The sequence below is a fragment of the Cupressus sempervirens genome, chromosome 6 (assembly GCF_028749045.1).
Source record: "Cupressus sempervirens isolate cs-2001-9-10 chromosome 6, ASM2874904v1, whole genome shotgun sequence".
Lineage (NCBI taxonomy): Eukaryota > Viridiplantae > Streptophyta > Pinopsida > Cupressales > Cupressaceae > Cupressus > Cupressus sempervirens.
This window is the reverse complement of record NC_143123.1, coordinates 232944970-232952758: the sequence shown is the minus strand read 5'-3', so window position 1 is coordinate 232952758 and position 7789 is coordinate 232944970.

Below are 7789 nucleotides of genomic sequence, written 5' to 3'. Positions count from 1 at the left end.
ACATAACATGCAGAACACCTAGCCATATAATTTTATGCTCATATCTATACCATAAAATTTTAGGGCTAAGCTAGGGATCTACCCTCATTGTTTCTATAGGTTACAATAATAAAGCCCATAAAATTATTGGGGCAAGTGCTTATAATAGTAGGGGTAGAGGCCCCACCCAACAATAATATAGCTTTGTACGCACCCTGCAGGAGGGGCTATGCATAGAATAGTAGGGGCCTCCCACCACTGCACCATGTTACCTCAACCCCTACCCTATATTTAAGTGGGCCCAAAATAGATTATTCCCCCTAGCCTAGCCCTATAATTTTTAGTTATGGCCTAGCCTATCGCCTATTGATTGATCAATAGGTATGGGGCCCACTAAAATATAGGGTGGGGGACAATAATCTATTTTAGGGCCTACCCTAAAAATTATAGGGATAAGATAGGTTAGCTACCCTCCCCTATAATTGATAGGGATAGGATAGCCCCTAAAAATATTATTCCCACTAAAATATAGGGTGAGGGAATTTTCCTTTAGAAATTATAGGCCCATAGAACCATAAAACCATTGAGGTTGGGCAAGGGCAGATAGATACCAGTGGTTCTACTAGATAATTAGTCTACAGACATCCTGTCGCAATAATTTCCTTAGAATAGTTGGAGGGGGGGGGGTGATCCTCAAGTGGATAGGTTCATGGGAATGATAAGAGTAGGGGCTTGACTAACTGCTTATTAAAGTCTCTCGAACAATTGAAGCTATCTTATCCCACCCTTCTGAAATAATCTATTTAGGGGGAATAATAGGCAATTAAATAGGCTTGAAAAATATATAGTAGGGGCCTCCTTCCAATAATTTTTTTAGGGTCATAGGGCACTTTGCATGCATGAGTTCTATCCATCTCCCTCTGCCCTATTAGGCTACTTTATTTAGGTAGGTAGGCATCCCTCTCCACCCAACCCAAAAAAAGAAGAGGGTCCTACCCAATTATGTAGTGGAGACTTCTAGGCAGCGATTGATTAAAGCCCATAGAATTGTAGCCCATTATAGAGTAGGGCTCGATGAATAATCACTTTGCATGCAGATCAAACATGCCTATAGCCCATACCCATAAAATTTTAGGCTAGGGTAGGGCCTATAGAATAAATAATTAAACTGGTAGGTGACAAGACAAAACATTATGGGCCCTAGAATTTTATGGACTCCACATTAGATAGGGAATCTAGGGAGTGGAGCGAAGAATAATTAGGCCTTTAGAAACAATAGTAAGGGAGGGCTTCTATAGAACTATCTATAGTCATATCTATAGTCATAGGTAGTGACCTAAAACTTTATGGGCAATAATGTTGAGTGATATGATTCAGGACACCAGTGTGCAGAGGTTAGGTGGAGGTGAACCACGAGGGACAAGGAAGGAGGTTCACATGGCTGGTAGGAAAATGGATTCTACACCAAATTGCCCCCTACTATCTATAGTCTACATTAACCATATTATAGTAAGGGGGCAACAAAGAATATAATATTAGGGGTCCTCTGGGATGCACCTACAAGGAGAGGGGCATTCTATATGTAACATGCCTACTCTATTAGGCCCATTAGGCCCTTCCCTTGTCTCCCCTTAAAATATAGGGGCCCCTTCACCTATTATTTTAGGTGCCCCTTTGCCTATTATTATAGGGGTAGGGGCCCATAGAATATTAGAGGCCACCCACCCAAATATTAGTTTCTTAGGGTAGTTGGAGTAGATTTTTGAGGCGGGGGGGAGGGGGGGGGGGGGGGGGGGTGTGGGGGCAGGGGAAATGAACAAAGAGCTTACTATTTTAAGGTAGTGGTTGCATCCCTCTATATAGTAAAGGGTAGTAGGGCATTGATTAATGGTAGTGGTGCAAAGGGAATCATAGAGTTCCCTTGGGATATCTTTGCCTTGTGTGCTTGAGATAAAATGGATCAAGGGCCTACCCTACCCTACCCTACTATTTTAAGGATAAGGGTAAGGGTAAGGGCTAAAATTCTATAGGGTAATGAATAGCAATATGTTGATTGAATAAAGTGAACCATCTTTGCATGCATCAGTAATGAAATATTCCTTGACAAAGTAGCCTTTATAATAGTGGGTGAGTAGGGGGCTGACTCACTTCATGTACTAAGCCTTAGTTAATGGTCCTTAGAATAGTAGGGCCTATCTGTCCATGTGTGTATAGAAGGTTAGTGCTGGTCATTATCTACGTTGCCTATAATTTATAAGGGCAGCTCCTTATAGTAAGCTACCCATTTTTCCTAGGTGGGATTAATACAAGCCCCATCTATACATAAGTGACATATCCATTGAACTCTCTAAAATTGTATAGACTCACCTCCCTCTGCATCACCTACCATTTATGTAGGCATACTCACTGATCTTTGCATCAAAGTTTTTATCCACAAGTATTTACCCTTGTAATCATCTGGGCCCCCACCACCAAGACCACATGATCGATCATGAGGTGATAGAATGTGGTTCAAGCTCCTAAACATTCCACTTAGAATAGTAGGGCCCCCAACACATCATAACATGCCCTATAGTTTATGGGGATGGTGATTATGAATTTTATGTATGGAATCACCTACCTATAGACCTAGGGCATCTAGGCCATCTATACTATCTACATAACATGCACATGCACCTACAGCCCCAAATGGATAGGGCACTATAGAAGATAGGGCAGTACACTCTAGAGGATAGGGCCGCTGCATTTAGGTTCATGCTAACACACAGTCTTAGTAGAATGACACCATACCCCTACACAATCCTTGCAGTATGAGCAAGTCCTCCCCTCTCTTTGAACCAACCTCTGGGTTTCCTCCAAGATAGTAATCCTTTGACTCTCTTGCAAATACATACCGCTCCTTTGGCAATATGTACTGATCTAGGGGGAGATTAGGAGACATGTCCAACCAAAAGTAAGGACAAACAAGGTAGTCTACTCTAGTGAGAAATCCCCTACTCTTCATTAGCAAGGTGGGTGTAAAGGTCAGTAACCCCCTAGAGAATTGTAGGCAGTCATATGGGCCTTATAGTAGGGTATATCCCCTGCCTACTATTTTTCTTGATTCCCAGCCCCTTACTCAGTGTCTCTACCATGCCCCTTGGTCTCTCCATTAAAAAACACTTGCTTTATCCCCCCCAACCCTATGATTCCTTCCCACCCAAACTTTAACCCCTCCGGGGCAACAAGTTGGCCCTACAATTCTATGGCTGATGCCCTAGCATTATCTTCCTCTACATGCACCATAATAATCTATTTTAGGGACCCCCTCCACCTTCATTCTATTCTAGTGAGCACTTAAGTTATAGTAGGCCTCCCCCGAAAAATGATAGTTATGACCTACATGTTATCTATAGGGGGATAAGGGCAACCTTCTAGATGAAATATGCCCTAGCCCCGCTATCAATTCTAATGGAGATAGATTATAGAGCAGCCTACATTTCTATGGGAGTTCATCAGATAAAGAGAGATGGCTCCTAATTCTATAGTGGGAGATCACCATACCTTCATTCCATTTAGGTAGTGAGAGCAATAATATATGAAGAGGGCACTCTAGACTAACAACTATATTAGAGGTGGAGGTGGAGGGAGAGGGGAGGGCAGAGTGGGAGAACTATTATAGTTGTTGGTAGATTAGTTGTTGGTTTAGGGCTAACCCAGAGGAGTGATTAGAAAAACACATCAACATTTCCCTCCTACCTAAATGAGCCCCCTACTCTCTATAGGGCACCCTTTCTATCTCTAGTAGGGGGCTTATTTTATCATTACAGATGCCGAACTACAATTCTTGTAAGGGCTCTAGATTTAAGCCCATAGACTAATCACTGGCTTTATGTAGAGTCCCAATAGTACAATAAGGGTAACACACCCCCATTCATTATAGAGTACGGTTAGAAGAACTAGAAGATACAAGTCACAAATGTGGAACTAACCACTATAGTTCACCATATTCTTGAACACAGATCCACCCCTCTAGAATAGTAGGGCACCCACTCCTTTTGGGATCTATCCATAGCTGGTGGGGTTCATCAATGTACTCTTTAGAATATGAATAGAGCCTTGGTAACTAGGATGATGTTAGTTACAGAGGCCAATCCCCACTATTGGCTTTCGACAAGGACATTGGGGTAAAGAACTCAGAAAGACCACTATCTAGAGTAGGGGTAGAGAAATAAAGTAGTCCAATCCACCCTAGCTACTAATGGGTCTTTGCATTGGTTGCCTCTATGGTGATGACCAACCCTCTATTCCATTGTTGTAGGTCTTCCATGAGAGAAAGATTCTCCCTATCCCAAATTCACCCTACCGAATAGTAGGGCAACAATTCACTGCCACTAGATTTCCTCCTTCCACCTTGGGCCTACTCGTAGGGGATCAAATCACTCTCTACAACACCTTTTATTTTCCTATCTATAGTAGGGGGGCCATCTGCCTACTCATTTTGGCCATCAATCTAACATGGCCACTACTATCTATAGGCTTGTGTGGTAGATCAGTTCTAGCTAGCTCACTATCTCTGTAGTGAAAACTTCCTCCCATAGAATAGTAGCGACTCAGGTGCCACAAAGAAATGATAGGGGCCCCTCCCCTACTATTATTGGTAGTCAATTATTATGGGGGTGGGGGCCCCTAAAATAGATTATTATATGGGTATGCTAATGTCACTACCCTAAAAAATGATAGGCATGCATCGCCCCTACCCCATTATTGGCTCCCTAAACATATTATTCTATAGGCCCCTATTATTGGCTTCCTAAAAAAATTATTCTCCTTTGAACCCAGATCCTACTCTACAATTCTATAGGCTATAGGGACCCCATAGCCTATGAATGGCTAACTTTCAATTCCTTGGCAATTGACTATAAAGGAAGGGCCTCACCCCTACAATTTATATAGGTATTTGTACCAACAATAATCTAGAAGGGGGCCTAGAAAAGATATGTATGGAGTTCCACTAATTGACTAGAGATGAATTTGGGTTCCCATAGCCCCACGTAACCTTCATTCCCATGTGCACCTATAGCCTATAGCCTATTTCCATAGTGGGCTACCTCCCCCTTGCCATTCGAGTTGATTATTCCCCCAACAATAGATTATTTCCTATGAATAGTAGGGGTAGGCATGTTACATATATAGGTAGCCTAGGCCCCCCCGCCCTATTCTATGGGGTGAAAGGTAGTTCCCGCTTGATTGATTGGTTGGACATGCACAATCATACTGGCAAATGAGTGCTCCTCCACCTAACTGTAGTTCAAGATCCATAACCATAGCTAGCAGCACCAAAAGCATATGTAGTAGAGATGACAACATATCCAGAGTCATAGCCTATAGTAGTAGTCACCTATAGAGAAAGTAGGGGGTAGCTGTTTATGATCTTGATCTTTAGACTTCAATAGCTTACTTGAACTGAACCTAAATTGATGTTTCTAATCTAGGCACTCATCTAATGAAGGTTAGGGGGTGCCTCAATAATGAAGTGGGTGAGGGCCTTTAAAATAGTAGGGGCTACATTACTTGATCTTGGTTGCCCATCTATTCATCAACTTTAGCCAGATTATCAATCTTCAATTAATTGGAGAAACATCACTTAAACCAATTATAAAGAATTTTGAGAGAAAACAAACCCTTGGTAACCTCCTAGTGGTATTCTTCCAGAACTTAGACTATACTCAATAGATCCTAACATATGGTCCTCCTATCATTGTACAACTTTGCATGCATAGGTGTTATTGGTACATACATATTTTTGAACATATAAATAACATCCCACAAAAATGCCTAAGCCTAAAATTTAGCCTTGTCCATCCAACTTTTGTCATTTTTCCAGAAACCAAATCAGTAGCATTCACTCTAGTTTTGGTCCCTCCTCTAGTTACAACATTAATAATGGGTCTTGTTTCTCCATTATTCAGTCTAGGTTAAGAATTGACCAAGTTTATTGCTTGTTGTCTTGCCCGTGCCCCCCTTTTTGCCTTTCCTACCTTCCTAGATCTAGATGGACATTCTTTTGTAGCATGGCCATTAGTCTAGTGCACCAAGGTTGTATAGGGATAAGAAATTCTTTACAAATATGGCAACTAAGATGTAAGGCATCACAATTATAACATCTCATTGCCCATTTAATAGTAGTGTCCTTCCACTAGTCTTACCACCTCTGTAACATCCACCTTGTTTGTGCATGACCTCTCCCACCTTGTTTTTGTTTATTATATGCTAACGTGAATGCAATTTAGTCCAATATGTTCTAGGGCATCCCCCTGCACTTTTCTATACTATGAGAATTGGTTGTCTTACAAAATGAACAAAACACAATATTAGGAACTAAATAGCCTAAGAATCAATAGGGCTACAATATAGGACAGTGCTGATGTAGAAGGATGGCCATATGTTCTGTCTATAAATTCTATGGCTAACAATATTGCCCTAGTCTGTGTGTTCTATTTAGGGAGTGGGCCCCAACCAGATAAGGTGAAATATTCTTAAACTGAGTAGTTCCACCCCTTATTATGTTATATAAAGCTGGCCCCTAAAATTGTATGTGTGATGATCAAGGCTTATGGCAAGCATAGTAGAGTGGGAAAGTAGATATGAATGGATAGATAGTGATACCTTCTCTCTATACATAGCTTTAGTTGGGTTTATTTCTCTAAATAAATGCTTGATCAAATGAAGGTACTCCTAGGAGAATGAAGGTACTCTTTTTGGAATCAATTGCTTACCAGGAGTGAGCTCCACTAGCTAGATGAGTGGTGCACTTCACTAACTATCATTGAAGTTCCCCCTAGGGTGAGTAACGATTCACCATTTCTATATAATAACTCATTGCATTCATAAGTATAGGGTTCATAGGGCTAAGCAGCTGGGAAATATTCTATCATAATGGTTGGTTCTTGGTGAATGTAGGTTTCCATAATAGATCAAGATAATCATACTCCTATTCTGCTATATCCAATTTTGAGGACCATCTATTCCATTATGAAAATACATTTGAATTGTTAACCTAGGGACCTAGGAGTTTAAATTGGTCAACATAGTATGTACACTAAGTTCCTTTGAGTCTTAACACCTATGCTGCAAGAAAGTAAAATGCATGAAAGGAATCTATACTATTGATACAAAACAATAAACACACTTAGACTATCAATAGGGAACTATAGAAACAATAGAAAATAGAATTCTAAACTAGTTAATAGTTCAAATATCCACTATGATAGTTTTCCACAAGTGTTGTAGGAACTCTCATAGTAACTATGTTGTAGGACTAATACAATAAATCTATGTTAAACAAAAAATTACAAGAAATGAATCTACTCTACCTAAATCTATTCCACCTCCCAAGTGGGCCCCCTTGGTTGGCCTCAACTAACTTAAGAACACAACAAGTAATCCAAAATCACTCTCTCATTAGAGTTTCTTATTCTATTACATGTCTAAACAATTTTTAGAGAACATAGAACAACTTCAAAATTTTTGAATCTCTTTACTAACTCTAATATTCCATATATATATAGAATATTGGAACTTATTACAAAACATAACATAAAAATCATAAGCAAACATCATCAATACAAAAAAGGCAGGATGTCAATCATTACTCTTGAAACATTGATTGAAGAACAGAATAATAGTCCGTAGATAGGGTAACAAGTCAATTTTCTAAAATGACTCCTTCTGCATACATGGCTTATTACTTGGTGCTGACCTACATTTCATGCATTGACTGGTCTCCATTACTCCTTATTTAACACATTGTTTGCCACTCGTCATGCCA